General features: G+C 42.8%; 1 protein-coding gene across 1 annotated transcript in view; it reads left to right on the top strand.

Annotated features, from left to right (window-relative positions):
• IL11RA (interleukin 11 receptor subunit alpha) overlaps positions 1–22,746 on the top strand; it is a gene marked incomplete in the record, with an annotated part of 3,068,236 nt that overhangs the window by 859,115 nt on the left and 2,186,375 nt on the right. The window contains 1 exon segment of the mRNA XM_044077548.1: positions 12,339–12,423.

Below are 22,746 nucleotides of genomic sequence, written 5' to 3'. Positions count from 1 at the left end.
AACTTCTAGTGGCATATGCTGCAGGATCACAAGGAAAGCCTATCTCAAAGCAGACAGGTCACTGCATTCATTTCTGCTATTCACAGCATGGCAAATCAGTGCCTAAGGGCATTAGGCCTCATTTTACCAGAGCAGCAGCCACTTCAGCAGCCTTCCCCAGAGGAGTACCAACCAAAGACATCTTAGAGGCTGCAACTTGGAGTTCAGTGCATACTTTTACAAAGCACTATCACTTGCCTCTCTACTCTAAATCCAGGGCAGGCTTTGCCACAGCAGTTCTGCAGGGCCTGATAGCCTCTCCTAATCCTTTTTAGCACCAGCCTCCCAACCTTAGCTTTGGGATTCAACCCAATTGTAATGACTGCAACAGTGAAACACGATGAACATAGTACAGTTGTGTACCTACCATAAATGTAGATGTTCGAGTGTATTCACTGTTGCAGTCCAGGTTACCCTCCCGCCATCCCCCTTTTATTTGCTGGGATTTATCTGTACTTCTCTATTCTATACAACCTATGTGGTGTATTTGCTTGTAGATGAAGGAAAAGTTGTTTTTTGTGTATGCATGCTTATTGGCATAATTTAGCTTACCATTTTAGGGGCATCTGACATCTGTGGCAAGAAAAACTGAAGAAAATGGCGTTGGCTGCATCTTTTATACCCCTGACGCACTGACGTCAGGGAGGAGGCGACAGCAACCAACGCCGGACCAAGACTTTGGAACTCAGGCCGACTGCGGGTAGCCTGCCAGCAGGATAACCCAATTGGAATGACTGCAACAGTGAATACACTCGAACATCTACATTTATGGTAGGTACACAACTGTACTTTCTGGCATAGAGAAAAAGGAAGTTAGTGGAAATGGTCCTTACTAAGTCCTACTTTCAGTCAGACTTGGGCTCTGCTCCTCAGAAAAAGCCAAAACCTACTTCTTCCACTTCTGTCTCTGCTTCAGAGTCGAAAGGCTTTTCCACTCCGAAGGTATTAAGGAAGGTGTCTGACTCGGCTTCACAGTTAGCGGAGCCGACTGTTCACGTAGTGGGTAAGAGCTGGTCCCCAGTTTTGGATCCGGTGTTTCCAACCCTAAGGTCTCCAATTCTGGGTTCACCTGCTCCTTCCGTGGCCTCCTCTCGAGCTTCCAGACTGTCGGATTCGGATGTTAATCGTGTGGTGAGGAGCTTATTACAGAGTCCAGCGCTACCTAAAATTTTATTGGCTTAGACTCTGGCAGCTTCAGAGCCGATCAAGTCATCTACCCTGCTTGCTGTTCCTCCTCCTCCGATTCGGGTCGAACCTTCGGAGCCAGACGAAGCTGATCAGTTGATTGTGGAGCTGGCGGCGCCAACACCCATGTTTGACCTCTTGTCACAGACAACCCTGATGTCTTTGGCCCCGGCTACATACTCTGGGAGCCAACACTCGGCCTTCGATTCCAGGGAGAGGGCTCTTCCCCACGGGGCTTCGTCGTGGATAAGCTCGGCTCCCACCTTGGGATCAGAGCTGGCGGCTTTGGTGAGGGGTGAGTCCTTGATGTCTTCGGACCCGCGGGCTTCCTCGCATCGGAGCCATGGTGCCTTCGATACCATGAGAAGGATCTTGTCCTCCCTCCCCAGAAGCTCCCACTGAGGAGGACCCTAGGAAGAGAACATTTAGGAGGAAACATTTAGAGTCCCTTCAGGAATCTGTCCCGTCCAACACTGATTTGGAGGAATCAGAAGGGTCCCCAAGGTTTCCCTCTGAGGATGTATCTTTCGCAAATATCCTAGAGATCCTGATGCAGAGGGGCAACTGGCAGCCCATCAACCCTTCTAAGGATGAATTGGTGCTCCTGAAAGCTTTTGGGTCCCAATCCTCCACCTCTTTGGTATCTCCGCCCTTCGATGAGTTGATGGATCTTTTATCTCGAAGGGCATGGGAGTCGCCAGATACCATGGAACTTGTCCCTAGAAGACCAAACAAATGTATTTCTGCACCTCATGACAAGACTTTTTTCCAAGCCTATTCCTGTTGATGCCATGGTGGTTGCGGCATCCACTAAGAAAGAGATGTCAGAGACTTCTACTTCTGTCCGTCCTCCTAACAGAGAGTCTAGGATTATGGACAGATTTGGCAAGCGCATGTTCAGTTCTACTACATTTGCTCTTCGTTCGTTGAACTATCTAACTCACTTTACCAGGCTTCAAAGAGATCTCCTAAAAGAGCTTGGAGATTCTCTTCAGGGTGCAGTAGCAGATACAGTAGCTGATAAGGTGACATCTCAGCTTGCTACCCTTAATTCCATTGTCAACTCTTCCATGTGCATTGTATCTTACTCAGCTGATGGGATGAGTAGGGCAGCAGGTACAGGAATAGCTCTTCGGAGACATTCCTGGATGCGCTTGTGTTCTTTTGTGGAGCCTTTCAAATCATCCTTTGTGATGCCCCGTTTGATGGTTCCTCAAGTTTTGGACCTAAAGTTAGAGACCCTCACCAGATGTGAACAAGACGGAAAGACTCTATTTGGTGTAGGAGTCCATTTTTCCACATCTGCTAGACCTTATCCCAAAGGCCAGCAGGGTGGGAAAATGTGGTTTCACAAAGCCCAAGGAGCCTTTTTGGACACACAAGGTGAAACCCCCTCCAGGGGCAGAGGAGGGGGCAATAATGGAAGATGCCATCCACGCAGCAAAGGGGGTCCGCAGAACCAGGGTGACAGGGATCATTTCCGTGGGAAACCCTATCAACGCTCCTGAAAGGAGGCCTGCCTGTCCACCTCTGGAGGCAGTTGGGGACGTTTATCTTTGTACCTAGGCGCCTGGCTCAAAATTACAAAAGACAGCTGGGTACAAAGTATATTATCCAGAGGTTATACTATCCCCTTTCACTCATGCCCAAAACCATTAAGAAAGATCCCAGGCGTTCCACCTAGTCTTCGGGATGTAGCAACGATAGACATTCAAAAGCTGCTAGAAAAACAGTCATCCAGTCAGTCCCAGCAGACCAGAAAGGATCCGGAACGTACTCAAGATTCTTTTTAGTGCCAAAGAAAACAGGGGACTGGAGACTGACTCTAGATCTCAGCAGACTCAACAAATCTGTAGAAAAGACAAAGTTCCGGATGGTCATGCTTCAGTCAATACTCCCATTTTTAGGGAAAGACAATTAGATGTGCTGAATAGATCTCCAGGATGCATAGTACGGTATAAAGATGGCCAGGCCATCCAGGGATAGTCTGTGTTTTCGGGTGGGGACCAGTCATTACCAGTTTCGAGCCCTGCCCTTTGGTCTCACTACAGCCCCCAGAGTGTTTACCAAATGTATAGCAGTGGTTATGGCTCACCTGAGGCATCATGGAATCTGGGTGTTTCCATATTTAGACAACTGACTTCTTACCGCACCCACCAGGCATCATCTCATACAGGCAAGGGAAATTACCTTAGACCTTTAGACCTCTGCTCTCAACTGCGGATAGCAATAAATTCAGAAAAATCTGCCTTATCACTGTCGCAGCATACTGTCTTTATAGGAGCAGACTTAGACACTGTCAACATGTCCCTAAAACTACCTTGGGAAAGAATACTTATCCTTTGATAACAGATTCTGGACAGTCTCCCAAAGCAAAGAGCACCGGCATCAGAGATTTTCAGACTATTGGGCACCATGGCAGCAGCTATTATGGCAATACCTCTAGTGAGGTCACACATGCACATTCTTCGATGGCTACTATTCACACAGTGGACCTTTCAAGAATTATCTATGGATGAACTGGTTTGGATAACCAATTCATGCAAGAAGGATCTTCGGTGGTGGCTGACATCCGAATCGGTAACCATGGGGACGTCCCTTTGTTCTCCCGACTCCAGTTGCAACTGTGACCACGGACGCCTCCCTGATCGGGGGGGGGGGGGAATTATCAGGGACGGACAGCCCAAGGTATATGGCAAGAACACGAGGCTCACTTGCATATCAGTGTCCTAGAGATGAGAGCAGTACTCTTAGCATTGCAGTCCTTTCAAGACTTTCTTCCTATGGGCACCATTGCAGTTCAGTCAGACAACATGTCAGTAATCTGGTATATAAACAAGGAGGGACCAGATCTTATCCCCTATGTCGAGAGGCCATGAGAGTATGGCATTGAGCAGAGTCCACTCAGCGCTTTTCTTAGCAACGCACATGCTGGGAAAATCCAACATGATAGCAGACAAACTAAGCAGAGCTATTCTTTTGCCATATGAGTGGTCCCTCAAGAACGAACTGGCGGAAATGATCTTCCGCAGATGGGGCCAGCCTTGCTGCAATCTCTTTGCAACTCCTACAAATACCGAATGCAGCAACTATTTTGCCCTAATCCCTCCAGTGGAGGAGTTCCCCGAGGGATGCCCTTGTACACGATCGGCCCCCTGGTCGTCTTTATTCTTTCTCGCTAATTCCCAAAGTTCTGCAGAAAGCCAGTGCCCTGGAAAGGACAGTTATCTTAATAGCCCCCTTTTGGCCTCGTAAGATTTGGTTCCCCTTCCTGAAGCCTCCTCTTTTGGAAGAGCCCTGGATCCTGGACCCAGTGTTGAACCTTCTGACTCACTCGTCAGGAGCTCTTTATCCTTCTCTGTAGTTCATCAAACTGACAGCGTGGCTGATCCAATTCTAAGAATAGCCAGGTTCCAAAATTTTCAGCAGAAGCTCAGCATATACTACTGTCTTCCCATAAGTCCTCAACTAGAAAACTTTATCTTAGTAAATGGAGGAGATTTTCTCTCTGGGCTCAGCAAAACAGTATTGATCCGTTCCTTACTTCAATATCGAATATATTGGAATTTTTGACCATACTATTTAATGAAGGGGCCGCAGCAGCAACTGTTAGAGTTCAACCGGCTGCTATATCAAATTTTCATATTGGTGAACTAGGGAACAATGTCGTGTCTCATACAATGGTGAAGGCCTTTCTAAATGGTGCAGTACATTTGAGGCCTCCTGTTAGATCCCCTACTACTCCATGGAATCTATATCTTGTTCTGTCAAAGATTATTCTTCCTCCATTTGAACCATCTTCCTGTGAATTGAAATTTCTCTCATGGAAAACTATTTTCCTAGTGGCTATCACCTCTACACGCAGAGTTTCAGACTTACAGGCCTCATCAGTAAGGCATCCATATTTGATATTCCACAAAGATAAAGAGTTTCCCTCAGAACAAACCCTTCTTTCTTACTAAAGGTTTGCTCGGAATCCAATCTTAATCAAACCATTGAATTGCCAGTTTTCTTTACTAATACTAATCAATTGGAGTATATGCTTTACAAGCTTGATTTTCACAGACTGCTTCATTTCTCTTTAGACAGAACAAAAGACCACAATCTGACCAGCTGTTTGTGTCATTTTCAGATTCCAAGAAAGGTGCCGCAGTTTCCAAACCTACCTTATCTAAGTGGCTTTCGGACTGCATATCTTTTGTTTATAGTTCTGCACATATTCCCTTAGAAAACAAAGTTAAAGCTCATTCAACTAGAGCTGTGTCTACTTCTACAGCTTTTTCGGCCAGGCCACCAATAGATTCTATTGGTGCGGCAGCTACATGGTCAAAGCCACATACCTTCATTACTCATTACAAAGTAGACAAGACCTCTAGGGACAGGGCTTCTTTTGGCTCTGCTGTCGTTAGGCATGTATTCCTGTGAGCCACCCAAGATTGTGGTGCTGGGGATGCTACCCATCAGTAAGAATGAGGGCGAGATTGAACAACTTCACATAAAGAAGTTATGTACTTACCATAACGTTCCATGTGAGTTGTTCCTCTCGCCTTCATTCTTACAACCCACCCTCCTACCCCCAACCAGTGTCTGGAAGTTCGAGAATTGACTCTTTCAGCCTGTTGTGGTCTTTTCTGAGGAGTTTTTTTCCTTTTACCGGTTGCTGGAAATATGAGTATGGTGGTGTTACTCTCTGAGTATGTTAGTAGTTGGCAGCAAACAAGATCTGAGGGAAGTAGATGAGCATCATGGGATAGGGTTTCAGCCTCGAGCTGTTTGGAGACCTCGAGCTTTACAATTTTGCCAACTAAGGAGCTGAGGGATCTGGTCCGAACCCATCAGTAAGAATGAAGGTGAGAGGAACAACTCACATGGAACGTTATGGTAAGTGCATAACTTTTTTTTATGTTCCACAGGATTTTCATAAACACTTCTCTAAAATATATCTATTTCTTCTTTTTTTGGTGGTCTTTAAATTCCTTTTACCTTGTTTACCAATTCTCTATAAAACTTTTTAGGTCACCAGTAAATTGCTTATTTTGTATTTTTCTTTTATATTTATCTGTGTGCCTTCTAAGTTTTTCTGCCTGTGCTGATATTTTTAGTTTATTATTTGTGATAGTGAATAAGTCCTGAACCATTATAATACTGTATATTGCTTTTATTACGTCTATCTTTCTGCATGTTTTTTGTTTGTCTTTTCCCTCTTTTATACTCTTCTGACAATGACACTTCTTGTCTTAATTGCTTTATATTTTTCTCTGTTCGATACTTCCATGATGGTGTTTGATTTCACTTCTTCCTTTCCCTTACTACCCTGTGGTTTTGTGGTAGAATTTTATCTGTTATTAATTAAGGTGGACAGTTTGTTTGTTTGTGTCTTTCGGCTTTTCCCAGTTAGGGGTTGCCACAGCGGAACTCCGGTCCGCTAATGATTGGCAGTTGATTTTTATGTACCGGCTTGCCAGGCCTGCCGCACAACCTTCAACGAAGGTACGCCCATTCACGCATGTCTCCACGCAGAAGACGCTCTAGCTGAGAATCGAACCAGACAGCGTCTTACTGTGAGACAACGCTACCGCAGCACCACCACCTAATGTATCCTTTTTAGTTCTGTTATATCACATGGATCTCTATTGACAGTTATAATTACTGTGTTCATTTTTTTTAATTAAACTTCTGACTTTTTGGGTTTTATTGACCTTCTGCAGTCTGTTCCTTTCATTGATCTTAATATGTTTATCTGTCTCTATTAAATCAAGCAACTCTTCTCTTAGCTCATTTTCTTCTAAATTGAGGGCACATTTTTTGTTCTCCATTTCCTGAGGGCATTCTGTAGAAAGTTGTATAACATCATCCTGTGGCCCATTTTCTTCATAGGTTGGTACTAGGCTATTGGCCCTAGGGGCCTATACAGGCCTAGCCATAACAATTCCCTGGATATTTCTTCCCACAATATTTACTTCCCTGGACCCCTGTCTAGCTGACTGACATAATTCCCCTGGGTGAATTTCCTATCTTTCATCCAATCGTCAAGGTTCCTTTTGAAGAGGACCAAAGAGGTGCTCTGCTTGACATGTATGGGCAGTCTATTCCAGAGTATGGGGAGTCTCTGGGTCAGGAACCTATCCCTCTAGCATGTTTTGTTCATCCTGTGTCATCTGTTGCTCTGTCATATGGGAACTCACTGGGCCATCACTCCTCAACATTGACTGCATCAGAGTTGCCACAGTTTTCTGTTCCTTCCCATGTTATCCATCTTCAAGTAAGTGTTTATACTGTTTTTTTGTGGAAGGCTTCAAAATATCTTCATATGGCAGCTGACCAGTTGCTTTCCATTCCAATGGTTTCTCCTTAATTTGGATGTCCATTGCTCCATTCTGCTCTGGTGCTATCTGAGTTAATTTTCTTACACTGAATCCTTCACTTCACAGGCACTCCGTAACCTCAGTTTCTATTTCTTCAACTTCTCCGTCACTAATCTTCTTTTCTACTTCTCCTCTTTGTCTTCTTATATTTTGTATTGCAAAGTTTCCCATGTCTGGATTCCTTTGCCTGTATTTCTCTTCAAGTATCTTTGGAGCTGTTCTTTTTGTTTTGATTAGTTTTGCTTTCTCCTTTGCATAAATATTACACTATGTTAAATCACTTTTTCTTTCCCATGTCCATATTTCTTCAGATGTCTCCTCATCTTCCTGTTTCTCCTTACTTTGGGGGCTCATTCCATCATGCTGTGATGTAACCTGTGTTAGACCTTCTGCACCAAATCCTTCACTTTACAGGCATTCCATAACTTTTGTGAGATTTTTTTATTATGAAAATGTTCATATCTTAATACCTTTGCCTATATTTCTCTTCAAATATCTTTGGGGCTGCCTTTTTTGTATTGATTAATTTGGCTTTCGACTTTGCATAAATATTGCACCATATCAAAATTCTCTCTTTCCCATGTCCATATTTCTTTTTTATACTTTACAAAAATCTCTAGGTTTTGTTGGTTATATTTTTGCACTTCCTCAATGCTCCTTTTTCCAAACAAATCAGTGTTTGGTCTATATAATGTTTTTCATAAATCTGTTATATTAATGAACACACATTTTTATTTAAGGATTTTGACATTTTTTGTGTATTTTTCTTTCTTCTAATTTCTGTCTTAATCTTTTTGTATATCTTGTGTTTGGAAATTCTGTTTTTTTTTTTGGTTTTAATAGCCGCAATATATAATTTGTTTCTTATCCTCAATAGTCCACTCTTGTCTTTATGGCTTTTCTTTGGCCTGTGATATTTTTGTGGACTATTTCCTTCAACAACATAGGGCCATCCTTCCCCTGAGCCTGGCCTGGCCCCGTTGTTGGAATGTTTCCGTAATTTGATTATTCTACACTGTCATTTTTTTCCGGTCCTGGCACCAGTGAGCCTACCAGGGTTGGGCACTTTTTTTATCCTGGGTCTTGTGCACCCAGCTATCTTTTTTAATTTTTGACCTACTTCTGTCCATGATATATATAGGTTCATAGGTTCATAGGTTAGTACTAGGCTATCAGCCCTAGGGCCTATACAAGCCTAGCCATAACAATTCCCTGAATATTTCTTCCCACATTATTTACTTTCCTGGACCCCTGTCTAGCAGGGCGACTGACGTGATCCCTGGGGTGAATTTCCTTTCTCCCATCCAATCGTCAAGGTTCCTCTTGAAGAGGTCCAAAGAGGCACTCTGCTTGACATGTATGGGCAATCTATTCCAGTGTCTGGGGAGTCTCTGGGTCAGGAACCTATCCCTCCAACATGTTTTGTTTATTGTGATGACAAGGTTTAGATCCCTGGAGCGTGTAGCTCTGAGGGATTGGGATTTCTTTAAGTGTAGCATGTCCAACAGCTCTGGGTTTGACATGGCCTTGTATGTTAACAGAGATCGCCTCTGAGTAGACGATATGCGACAGAGTATAGCTGGAGTTTGCTATATAAAATACAGTCTATGTATCCGTGTCCTCTTGTTGAGATTTTTGAAAAACAGGGTCTACCTCGTGAAGGTACTCACAGGACTTGGACTTATTCATTTTCAGCAATACTACACTCCTTTGCCTGCTGACTTATTTTTCATTTCAGACCCCTCTTTACATGTGTGGATGAGCCAGTGTAAAATGTACAGTGCAATGAAAAAGTATTTGCCCCATTCCTGATTTCTTTTTTTTTTTGCATGTTTGTCACACTTAAATGTTTCATATCATCAAACAAATGTAAATATTAGACAAAGATAACACAAATAAACACAAAATGCAGTTTTTGTGATGATTTTATTTATTAAGGAAAAAAAACTATCCAAACCTACATGGCCCTATGTGAAAAAGTAATTGTCCCCTTAACCTGATAACTGATTCTGCCACCCTTAGCAGCAAATGCAATCAAGCATTTGCAATAACTGGCAATGAGTCTTTCACATCACTGTTGAGGAATTTTGGCCCACTCTTTGTAGAATTGTTTTAATTCAGCCATATTGGAGGGTTTCCGAGCATGAACTGTCATTTTAAGGTCATGCCAACGCATCTCAATTGGATTCAAGTCCAGACTTTGGCTAGGCCACTCAAAAACCTTCATTTTGTTTTTTTTTAAGTCATTCTGAGGTGGACTTGCTGGTGTGTTTTGGGTCATTGTCCTGCTGCAGAACACAAGTGCGCTTCAGCTGAAGGTCACAAACTGATGGCCAGATATTCTCCTTCAGGATTTTTTTGGTAGAGAGCAGAATTCATGGTTCCATCAACCACAACAAGTCATCCAGGTCCAGAAGCAGCCCCAGACCATCACACTACCACCACCATGTTTGATTGTTGGCATGATGTTCTTTTTCTGAAATGCTATTACTTTTATGCCAGATGTAACGGGACACACACCTCCCAAAAAGTTAAACCTTTGTTTCATCAGTCCACAGAATATTTTCCCAAATGTCTTGGGGATCATCAAGATTTTTTTTGGCAAAAGTGAGACGAGCCTTTATGTTCTTTTTGGTCAGCAGTGGTTTTTGCCTTGGAACACTGCCATGCATGCTATTTTTGCCAGTCTCTTTCTTATGGTTGAGTTATGAACACTGACCTTAACTGAGGCAAGTGAGGCCTGCAGTTCTTAGATGTTGTTCTGGGTTCTTTTGTGACGTCTTGGGTGAGTCGTCGTTGCACCCTTGGGGTATTTTTGTAGGCTGGCCACTCCTGGGAAGGTTCACCACTGTTCCATATTTTCTCCATTTGTAGATAATGGCTCTCACCGTGGTTCGCTGGAGGCCCAAAGCTTTAGAAATTACTTTGTAAACTTTTTCAGACTGATAGATGTCAGTTACATTGTTTCTCATCTGTTCTGGAATTTCTTTAGATCGCAGCATGATGTCTTCCTCTTTGGGATCTTTTGGCCTACTTCACTTTGTCTGACCGGTTCTATTTAAGGGGTCAATATCACATAGTCTTATAACTTCGAACACATAATGTTCGAACCATTACGTTCGAAGTTACAAAACTTCGACTATGGATTTAAAAAAAAAAAAAAGGGTAAACAAAAAAGCAGGGAGGCAAGACCCCCCCAGCACCCCTCCATGTGGGGGGCTATGCCCCCCCTACTTAAATATGCCAACTCCGAGATCGCACCCCATTGAACAAGATGGAAACCTCCGCTTATGGAGATTTTCATTCAAACGCTCAACTTTTACAAATTCTAACTTATGGTCTCAACCATATGAGATTTGAACTTGTAAAAGTTTGACTACGTGATAGAAACCCCTATTTAAGTGATCTCTTGATTCAGCAGGTATGGCAGTAATCAGGCCTGGGTGTGGCTAGTGAAATTGAACTCTATTTGATTAACCATAGTTGCTTCATGATTTAACAAGGGGGGGGGGCAGTTACTTTTTCACAATGGGCCATGTAGGTTTGGATAGTTTTTTTCCTTAGTAAATAAAGTCATCACTTAAAAACTGCATTTTGTATTTACTTGGGTTATCCTTGTCTAATATTTAAATTTGTTTGATGATCTGAAACATTTATGTGTGACAAACATGTAAAAAAATAAGAAATCAGGAAGGGGGCAAATACTTTTTCATTGCACTGCACACTCTCATCTTTCTTCCCTGGCTTGCCCCTCTAGTACCCTATCTGCTTGTCAATCTCAGATTCTCTGGTTGTGGTAGGTAGAAATAGCTGTGCACTACAAATATGGCTATTTTAAGCAGTGGTATTATAAATTTTGTTCTTATTTCTGTACTTGTATGTTTGCTCAGTTCCATAAACAGGTATATAGAAGGCATTTTAGGGAATCCCAGATATTTTAATTTAATTTAACATTTGCTGACTGGGAAAGCCTAACTAGGAGAGAGCCTATTTTCAGGTGAGGCCTGGGGAGAAATACTGCAGACACATGTTTGGAATGTGGGAGGAAACCGGATTACCTTGAGGAAACCCACGCGAATACAGCGAGGACATGCAGACTCTGCACAGAAGGCATCCCAGGCAAGAATTGAATCTGAGAACCTCTTGGCTGTGAGACAGCAAGTTTAACTGCTGCACCACTGCAACACCCCATATGATTTCTACATTATGCCTGCTTATGTTCTGTTTCCATTTGTGCAGAAATTGTCATAATGTTTCACTGAATATTTTAAGCTTCAAGAAAATGAAGAGCAGTTTAACCTCAGGGAAAGTGTTATTGTTCGGTGATCATAAAATAAAGGAGGGAGCAGTGCTGTACTGTAGTAGTGCTTAATAAAGTAGATTTGAATTTGCGTTATCATAACTATCCATCCTATTTGTGTTAGTGCTGGGTGAGAGGAAGTACCTGAGACAATCAAGTTACATTGTTTAGTTCAAGTCTAAATGTTTCATAAGCTGACAACCTATCTCCAAGATTGAAAAATACAGTGTGCACTGGGCAAGACTGTGCATTGTGTTCACAAGCATTAACGGGACAGATGCAGTTCAGCATAGTAAAACAACAAAAATTATAATGGAGCCAATGTATTCAAGGCATATCATTGTTAATGGCTAACATTTTTATGTGAATGTAATGTTTTTCTAAAGTAATATTATGAGCTTATTTTATTTTATATATATATTTTGTTGCTTTTGTTTATTTTTTCACAGGTAGGTGGACTGCTCTACATGGACCCTTTTGAAACAGATACCGAGTGTGCAACAAGTTACAAGTCAGAGATACCTTGAATATACAGTAAGATAATGCATAAATACAAGATGTGTTTTTTGCATGCTTTATATGACATTTTTGTGCTTTACACATCTGATGGCTTTAATTTGGATTTCTCTCCTTCCTTTTAACTTTGTAAAACAAATGCCGCCAACAGCAAGGAGACATACTGAGGTAAAATGCAGTGCACTGCATATGCCGTATACATTAATTCTTTTCTGATTATCAATGAGTGATTTCACTTACCATCTTGCTAATGATGTTCATTTTCATTAGTTTGCTTACAGTTATAGTATTGTGTTCTTTGAATATGTTCACCTGAGCTTTTCTGATAAAAAGGCATTGTCATCCAAGTGCATCATCCAGCTACATTGGCTTTTTTATTTTCATCAGTTTACGTAGCACAGCAAGCAGCATTTGCAAACGGTTTGTAAACATACAGTCCTTTAAGGAAATAAAGCTTTTATACATAGTCCTTTATACAGGTTCATTTGTATTTCTACATTGTTAAAAGTGGTCAGGATTATGCACCTTTCTTGTTTGTCTGTATACACTATTAAATGCGTCAGTCTTTCTTATGCTATTCTTATAGGTTCATAGGTAAGTACTAGACTAGCTGCCCTTGTGGGTCATTTTAAGCATAGCCAGTTTTCCTTTTTTTGGGGAGGGGGGGGCACAAAATAATCTATCCTTTTTGGTTATATATTGGTCTTACCCCATCCCATGGTCAATAGTTATATATTACCCATAATAAGAATACTGGGATCATAAATAGAAAATTTGAGGGGACCCATGAATGGGATAAAGCATTTAGGAGTTGTTCCTGTTATTAGTAGTACAGTGCAATCCTGGGGTAAATGTTCTGTTTTCCATCCATAGCTCCAAGTTGCCATTGATTGTGGACAGGGATGAAGTTTGTTTAATGTGGATGGGGATTCTGTTCCAAAACAGGAGTGTCCTCTGCAAGATATACCTGTCCCTTCAAACCATTCTGTTTATGTTGCAATAGAGGTTTAAATCCCTAGACTGAGTATTTCTGATATCAGTGGCCTAGTTAATGCACAGTAAATTCACCAATATTAAGTTGGATGATGCCTTGTATGCCAGACACAGGTCACGACTAAGCAGTCTGTAAGATTCAGAGCATAGTGACAGGGCTTTGAGCCTGTCCACTTAGGACATGTTATTTAGGTCATGTATCTATTTAATATAAAGTATCTTTGCGGGCATTCAAGATGTTGCATGTGCCTGGACAGATGCATGCCAAAGGGGGCATTATATTCAATGATTGGCCTAATGAGGGCTGAGTAAAGGGGAACAATGACATCCTTAGAGCTAGATGCAATCCCTTTGTTTATAAGCTGTGCAGTATTAAAGGACTTTCTTACAAGAATGGACACGTTGGTCAAAAGTTAGGTCACTGTCTACATAAGTTTCCAAATCCCAAAAAACTACGTCAGCTGTTAGGGGTGTACTGTAAATATTCTTAGATTTCTTCCCTTACTCTGCAGCTGCTTCACTCTCCCTTCTAGCACACTTCTTTAAACATTCCTTTCCATATGCACCTATTTTGACTTCTTTTTTTCTATCTTGTATGCAAGTTGTGTCATAACATTTCCACACAACCCTTTTTCAGTAATTTTACTGTTTCTAATCCTGCTAATTTTGCTCTCTTCTATTTTTTTACCACTCCAGATTGTTTGTTCTTGTTGTCTTTTCATTTTGCCTCTATTCCCATTGTTTTCCAGCTCTTCTGTAGAGAATTCTTCAGCCATCCTCCCAACACCATTACAATATGTTTTCCTTCACCTAAGTTTGTAATTTATAACCCCCTAATAAGCAATTCTTCCAAATTTCATCCATTTGCTTCCCAGTAGTCCCCTCCATTCTATTCAGACCTCTTTCCTAGCCTTCTTTGCTCACCTGCACTCCCAGAACTCATGAATTATATTTATTCCACCTTACTGCACTGCCAACTATTTCCTTCTTTCCAGATTTTAACATGTAGAACCACCAGTACACTCTACCTCCTTCTCTTTGTTTTTTATCAAGTTGTACAGTCTTCTAAATCTCTTTACCTGTTCCCATTCTTTACTCTACTTCATTGGTACCTCTATTCTGCTTCCTGTCTTTTTTTGTATAACTTTTCATCTGCCTGCATTCTTTCCTCTGACTTTAATAAATACTTATATTCTTACCTTGGTGTTTCTCCTGTAATTACCCCCTTTTGTATATAATGCCCTTCTCATTCCTTTTTTTATCCGTTTCCATCTTTCTTGCACTGTACTGTCCATTCTCTTAGATTTGTTTCTGCCCTGGATGTCCTTCGTGTTTCACTGTTGCAGTCATTACATTTGGGTTAAATGCTTGCAGGTAGCCCTCAGTCGGCCTGATAAGTCTTGGGTCCTGCGTCAGTTGCGGTCCCTTATTCCATGACGTCGGGTATAAAACATGCAGCCAACGCCATTACATCAGTCTTTCTTGCCATGCGGTGCCCGAAGCAGAATCCATTTGCAAGTGCCGGTCGGCCGACTCCTGAAATTTTCATTTTCGAGTTTCAGAACCGAAGTCTTCAACTAAAGCTAAGTACCCTGTTGGGGAAACTTTTTCTTGCTCCTTACTGATGGCAGTAAAAGTTAATAATTGCATTACTTGGGAACACAAATGCCTCATAAAGATTTTCATTCGTACTGTATTCCTTGCCTAAGCCCTGACCACGACGTACCTTGCTGTCGGTTTTGTACTTCATTTAATCAGTGCACTATCCGTCTATATATTTTTGCCTCTAAATATTTTGGTTCTCGGTTTAATTATCCAGAAATGTCGTCTGTTAGCCATCCGACTACCAGTAAAAGATAAAGACAGAGACAGGCTACCCCGAGGTCCAAAACTGCCGCAGACGCTTCTCCTAAGCAAGCCGCCAGTTCACTGGTACACTCAGTGAGGCGCTTTCACAGCCCCTGATACCCACTACTTCTGATTCACAGGCCTCTACTGAGACCCATTTGGAGTCTGGTATGCCGCGAGATTCTTCAACTATGGAACCCGCGGATGTCTCTACCTTGGATGGGTCCGGAGCCGCTTTGCAGGCACCGGCTTCTGAGGGTGTATTCAGGCCTATGGACTTGCATATTAAACTGATGCCTCCTTCTTCTCTTAGGCATAAATCTCGAACCATGCATAAAAAAATGACGCCCAGGCCACATGGCTGAAGATCTAATAACTCTGATCAGAGGTAGTCAACCCCCCCTTTCTAAGAGGCCTAGGACTGAAGTGGTTTATGAATCTTCTGACCAAGATTCTGTTTTTTCTGATTCTTCTGATGATCTGGATTTGTCCTTATCTACTTATGAGGATTCTGATGCAGAGGACTCCATTCCCTCTGCTTCCCTTCCTGAGGATTTTTCTTTTGGGGAAACCTTACATACTCTAAGGGAGCATTTCCACTGGGAATGCCAGGATTTTTTTGATTCAAAAAAGAGGCTTATGGATTTCTTACTCCTACCTCAGCATAGGCCTTTAGCTATTCCTCCTGTACTACACATTGTTGATGCTTTTTTGGAATCTAGTTTGGCCCCTAATTCCTTGCCTCCTGCTCCTAGAAAAAGACAGATACTACAAGGTCCCTGAGTCACACAAGTTCCTTTTTAAAAATCCTATTGCAGATCCAGAGACTATTTCACAGGGGCCCAAGGGCATTAAGGCTTCTACTGCTAAAAATCCTACCCCTTCTGATAGAGATTCTAGGCCGCTGGATAGATGGGGTAAGAATTACAGGTTATAGTCCACTGTATTTCTTCTTCCAGCAGAATGTCTCCTAGTATCCTCAATCCCATTTTTCCTTCCACAGAGTCACCTTTCATTACAACCTCACTTATGTTTTCACCAGGTTGCTTTGCACTGTTTCTTTTATTCCTATTTCAGCCCTTCTAATCTTGTATATCTTTCTTTCATATCCTTCTATACTCATTATCTATATTATCCCTCCTCCCTTTTTTAACCAGACATTCTTTCTTATCTTTAAGTTATCTCCATTTCTGTTTATTTTCTTTCTCTACTGCAAACAATTGGTCAGCCTGGAATACTGCCAAATCTTGAAAACTCAGAAGTTCTCATTCTTGTTCCCAAAGACATTTCTTCACCCCTGTAAAAACTGGGGGGTTGGTATGATGGTTAAGGTGTTTACCTCAGACATAAGGTACAGGGTTTGATTCTCACATTTGCAAGGGAAATTGGCTGGGCTTAAAATGGCCCTCAAGGACAACTTATGTAGTACTTAACTATGAACCTATTATTCTGTTTACTTTGTCACCAGATTATCTTTATCTCTGAATTCCACCGTTTCTGTTGATATTTTTTTTCTTCATATGCCACTGGTGGTAAGATCATCATTTGTATTGCATTAATCCATTCTAGCAAGGGATTCAGTTTATCTTTTCCAGTTTTTCTTCTTTTCCAGATGTTCATCGTGTTACACTGCTACAGTCATTACACTTGGGATGTTCATCGTGTTACCCTGCTGCAGTCATCACACTTGGGTTATCCTGTCGTCAGGCGGTCCCGCAGTCGGCCGGAATTCCAAAGTCTTGGTCCGGCGTCGGTTGCTGTCACCTCTTCCTTGACGTCAGTGCGTCAGGGGTATATATAATGCAACCGACGCCATTTTCTTCAGTCTTTCTTGCCGCGCGGTGCCCGAAGCAGAAGCAGTTCGCAAGTGCCGGTCGGCCGACTCCTGAGATTTTTGAATTCGAATTTTAGACCGAAGTCTTCTATAAAGCTAAGTACCCCGTTGGGGAAACTTTTCTTGCCTCAGACCGATGTCAGAAAAAGTTAACAATTGTATTTCTTGTGGGAAGCAAATAACTCATAAGGATTTTCATCCTTATTGCATACCTTGCCTAGGCCCAGATCACGACATCACTTCTTGTCGGGTTTGTGCTAGGTTTAATAAGCATACTATTAAAAGACGCTTTGATTTCACATGACACTACTTCGGTAGGAAATTTAACTACACCATGCCGTCGGAGCAACCGTCTACCAGTGTGCACAAAAAACGCAGGGATAAGGACAGACAGTCCAGGCCTAAGCCAGATTCCGAGGCCTCGGACGATCCGGTCTCCGGTCCTCAGCGAGGCTCCGACGCAGCCCCTGACTACCGCAGATCTGGAACCCGAGACCGCTACGGAAATTTTGAAGGAATGTACCAGGCCGACACAGCCTTTTACTTCAGGCCCTTCTGACGACTTTGCTACAAAAGACGTCGGTACTACAGAAACACCATCGGTTTCTGAAGGCGTTTTCAGACCGACGACTCTCACTATTAAAACGTTTTCTAAGTCGAAGACTCCTTCTAAATCTAAAAATACTGCACTTCAGTCTCCTGTTCAAGGCCCCATGCCTAAGAAACAGATGCTCAAAATGGCTGAAGATTTGATTTCTTTAATCAGGGGTTCCCAGCCCCCTCCTGACAAAAGGCCTAGACAAGAGGAAGATTATGCATCCTCTGAGCAAATGCCCATTTCTTCAGACTCCTCTGAGGACCAAGACTACTCCTTCTCTCCTTATGAAGATTCTGATGCTGAGGACTCTATTCCCTCAGCTTCTCCTCCTGAAGACTACTCCTTTGGGGAAACTTTACACACTATGAGGGAACATTTTCACTGGGAAGGTCAGGACTACTCTGATTCAAAGAAAAGGCTCAGAGAGTTTCTTTTACTCCCCCTACACAGACCACTTGCCATCCCACCAGTTTTGGACATTGTGGGTGATGTCTATTTAGAATCCAATTTCAACCCAGGCACTCTACCTCCTGCTCCGGCTAAGCCTGACAGATACTACAGAGTGCCTGATTCCCACAAATTTCTTTACAAAAGCCCTGTAGCTGACCCAGAGACTATCTCACAGGGTCCCAAGGGGGCTAAGGCTTCTATGGCTAAAAACCCAGTACCTTCTGTGAGGGATTCCAGAGCACTAGACAGTTGGGGGAAAAAGGTTTACACCTCAGCCACACTAGGTATGAGGGCACTGAATTGTTAATTTCACATGCTTAAGTATCAGCAATTCCTAATCTCTCAGTTAAAGCAAAGAATAACCTCTCTCCCTCAACAATCTGAATTGAAAGAAGTACATGATCTGTTGCATGCCACTGAGCAGGTGGGCAAACATACCTTACAATGTGGGTTTGATTCTTTGGAGGCAGAGCAGCTGTCACTGGGTCTGTTATACATAGGCATGCTTGGTTAAAGGAACAAACTCTGCCTGATCATGTTAAAGCAAAACTACTAGATGCTCCCTTACAGCAAGATGTTCTTTTTGGAGTTAAAGCAGAAGAAGTTTTAAAGAAAATGGAAGATGAGGCAAAATCTATGCAGACAGTCAAAGATTTCCTACAAGTACAACCTCCTCGCTTCAGCAGAAACTGGCCAACAAAAAATTGGTCCTTTCCAGCCACTGACAGACCACAGAGGGGTAAATACAGATGCCCAAGAGGCAGAAGGCAACCACAAGCCCAGTATAAATCTCGCCAATGGGGCTCTACAACACAGAAGGGAGGAGAAGACAGGTCTCAAACCACCAGAAGGCAAACTCAATGACTTGCACCTCATCTGGCCAAGCAATACTCTCTTGGCAGCCCCCTTGGGGGGAAAACTCACACTTTTTGCAGACAACTGGCAAATTGTCACAAAGGACAAATGGGTCCTAGACATAATTTTACGAGGATACATATTCCACTTTCACACCTTGCCAATGAAAAGAGGAATGCCAAACCTGCCACAAAATCAACGGGCAGAGGCACAAAAGTAAATTACAGCTCTCATGGACATGAGAGCCATTCAACTGGTACCTACTCAAGAGCAAGGCCAAGGATTTTATTCAAGACTCTGTCTAGTGCCCAGAAAGGACAATGCCTGGAGACCAGTTCTGGATCTTTCAATTCTAAACACTTACTTACAAGTACCCAAATTCAAGATGCTAACACTACAGCAGCTACTTCCCATGTTGGGCAAGGAAGCATGGCTACTAACGTTGGACCTCAAGGAGGCATACCTGCATGTCCCTATCAGACAAAGTTGCAGAAGATACCTCCGTTTCATTGCAGGTTCAACCCATTACCAATTCTCTGCACTGCCCTTTGGCTTATCTACTGCGACCAGTGTTTTCACAAAATGCCTGGCACCAGTAATTGCATACTGCAGACAAAGAGGAATTCAAATATATCCATACCTGGACGACTGCCTCATCCAAGCAGAAAGCAAAGACATTCTCTTACATCATCTGGCCTTTGTAAAGCATCTACTAAACTGCCTGGGGTACACAGTAAACGAAAAGAAGTCAAACCTAGTACCCTCACAAAAAATGACATTCCTGGGTTCCAGCTTGAATACAATGTCCCAGAAGGCTTATCTTATGCCAGACAAGCAACTACAACTGACTCAATATTTCAAGACAATGGCAACAAAGACCCAATTAACTGCAAGAAAAATTCTGCAGGCTTTGGGCTTCATGCATCTTGCATACTAATAATACCATTTGCAAAGCTGCATATGAGGAAATCACAGTGGTACCTAAAAAGCGTATGGTCTCAACACAGCCACAGCTTGGACACAATGATATCTCTCATTCCCTGCCTACAACAGGAATTTCTATGGTGGTCACAGGCATGTCACCTCAACAAAGGTCAGCCTTTCACCTTGCCCCCAGCCAGGCAAACTATCGCAACAGATACTTCAGACTACGCCTGGGGGGGGGCACACATGGCAGGACAATGCATTCAAGGCCTATGGACTGCAGATCAAAGAAATCTGCACATAAATCAAAAAGAGATGCTAGCTGTACAGAAAGCTCTGACAGCCTTCAAGGATCTATTACATCCAGGACAACTTGCAATAAAGATGGACAACACCACAGTAATGTGGTACATAAACAAACAAGGGGGTACACATTCTTACCCTCTATGCAGGCAAGCAATGACCTTATGGAACACAGCTCTGGCCTACCAAGTCCAGTTACAAGCTCAATTCCTGCCAGGACAGAACAACACATTGGCAGACGACCTCAGGAGAAACATCAAGGATCCCACGAGTGGAAACTAGATCCACAAATATTTGCAATGATAACTCAAAAATGGGGCCTTCCAGACATAGACCTGTTTGCCAGTCCTCAAAACTATCAACTGACAAAATTTTGTACAAGGACATTTCACCATCAAGCTTGGAAAGTGGACGCTCTCTCTTTCAGTTGGAAAAACCTGACAAGTATATGCCTTCCCTCCATTGCCTCTCCTCTCAAACTTTCTTTTGAAAGTCAAGAAGGAGAGACCACGACTGATTCTCATAGCCCCAGACTGGCCACGCCAGCACTGGTATCCACTATTGAAAAATATGGCCCACAGCCCACCATGGATATTGCCTCAAATCCCCCATTTGCTCATGCAACAAAACAATCAGATTCTTCACAGCCAGCTCAAAACTTTAAATCTGGCTGCATGGCAAATCATCTAAACATCCAACCAGCACCTCTTTCACAAGCAGTTCTGGATGCTATTCTGGAAGCCAGGAGGCCAAGCACCAGGAAGGCTTATTCGGACAAATGGAAAAGGTTTTGTGCTTGGAACCAAGCTAAAGGCCAAGACACAATTCAGCCTCACATTCTACAGTATTTAGCTGAGATGTTGCACAAAGGACTTTCCTTTTCCTCAATTAAAATCCATGCTTCAGGTATTTCAGCTCACTACAACACGGATCCACCTTTATTTTCACATCCTGTTCTAAGGCAGTTCCTCAGAGGGGCAAAAAACATCAGACCACCCAGGAGAACTCCTACACCAACGTAGGACCTCAATTTTGCTCTGGAAAAACTAACGCTACCTCCCTTTGAACCAGCTTTCTCTGCAGATCTACAGTTCCTATCATGGAAGACTGCCCTGCTCCTAGCAATAACTTCAGCTAGAAGAGTCTCAGAGCTGCAGGCACTAATGGCAGTGGAACCTTTCCTCATTTTTCATCAAGACGGAGTTTCTCTATGAACTAATCCTTCCTTTATGCCTAAGGTGGTTTCCAGTGTAGCTTTAAATCAAACCATCCACTTACCCACCTTCTTCCCCAATCCACAGAACAAAGGTGAGAGACTCCTGCATTCCTTGGACATTCACAGGCAGCTTTGCTACTATTTGGACAAAACTAAGGCTTTCAGAAAATCTGACCAGCTCTTTGTATCCTATGCTACAGCTTCTCAAGGGAAGGCTATATCAAAGCAAACCATTTCTAAATGGATAGCTCATTGCATACGTTTCTGCTATATCCATCATGGGAAACAAGTTCCTGCTACCATTAGATCCCACTCTACCAGGGCAACAGCTACCTCTACAGCCTTTCTCAGGTGGGTTCCAACCAAGGAAATTTTAGAAGCTGCAACTTGGAGTTCAGTACACACCTTTACCAAACACCATCACTTACCTCTCTACTCAAAGTCCAGGGCGGGCTTCGCCACTGCAGTTCTGCAGGGCCTTGTAGCCTCCACTAACCCTCTATGATACCTCCCACCTACCTTAGCTTTGGGATTTAACCCAAGTGTGATGATTGCAGCAGGGTAACACGATGAACATAGTACAGTTTTGTACCTACCATAAATGTAGATGTTCGAGTGTTCAGCCTGCTGCAGTCCAGGCTACCAGCCCCCCCTCCATCCCCTCTGATCTACTGGCTAAATCCCTTCTATGCCTTACTGATGTATTTGCTTATAGCTGAAGTGATTTTGTGTTTGTGCTTTGTTTACTCCTTTTGGTACTAATTTCTGACCACCTTTTTGGGGGCACCTGACATCTGGGGCAAGAAAAACTGAAGAAAATGGCGTCGGTTGCATTATATATACCCCTGACGCACTGACGTCAGGGAAGAGGCGACAGCAACCGACGCCGGACCAAGACTTTGGAATTCCGGCCGACTGCGGGACCGCTTGACGACAGGATAACCCAAGTGTGCTGACTGCAGCAGAGTGAACACTCGAACATCTACATTTATGGTAGGTATAAAACTGTACTTTATTCTGCCATCATGCGGTCCCATAGTCGGCCAGAGTTCCAAAGTCTTGGTCCGGCGTCGGTTGCTGTCGCTTCTTCCCTGCATCAGTGCGCCAGGGGTATATAGGATGCATCCAACGCCATTTTCTTCAGTCTTTCTTGCCGTGCGGTGCCTGAAGCAGAAGCAGTTCGCAAGTGCCGGTTGGCTGACTCCTGAGATTTTCCAAGTCGAATTTCAGATCCGAAGTCTTCAATGAAGCTTGGGGAAACCTTTTTCTTGCCTCAGACTGATGTCAGAAAAAGTTAATAATTGTATTTCTTGTGGGAAG

This window comes from Protopterus annectens, chromosome 1.part1 (genome assembly GCF_019279795.1).
Source record: "Protopterus annectens isolate FY-2018-M chromosome 1.part1, PAN1.0, whole genome shotgun sequence".
NCBI lineage: Eukaryota > Metazoa > Chordata > Ceratodontiformes > Protopteridae > Protopterus > Protopterus annectens.
This window is presented reverse-complemented; position numbering and strand designations above follow the sequence as displayed.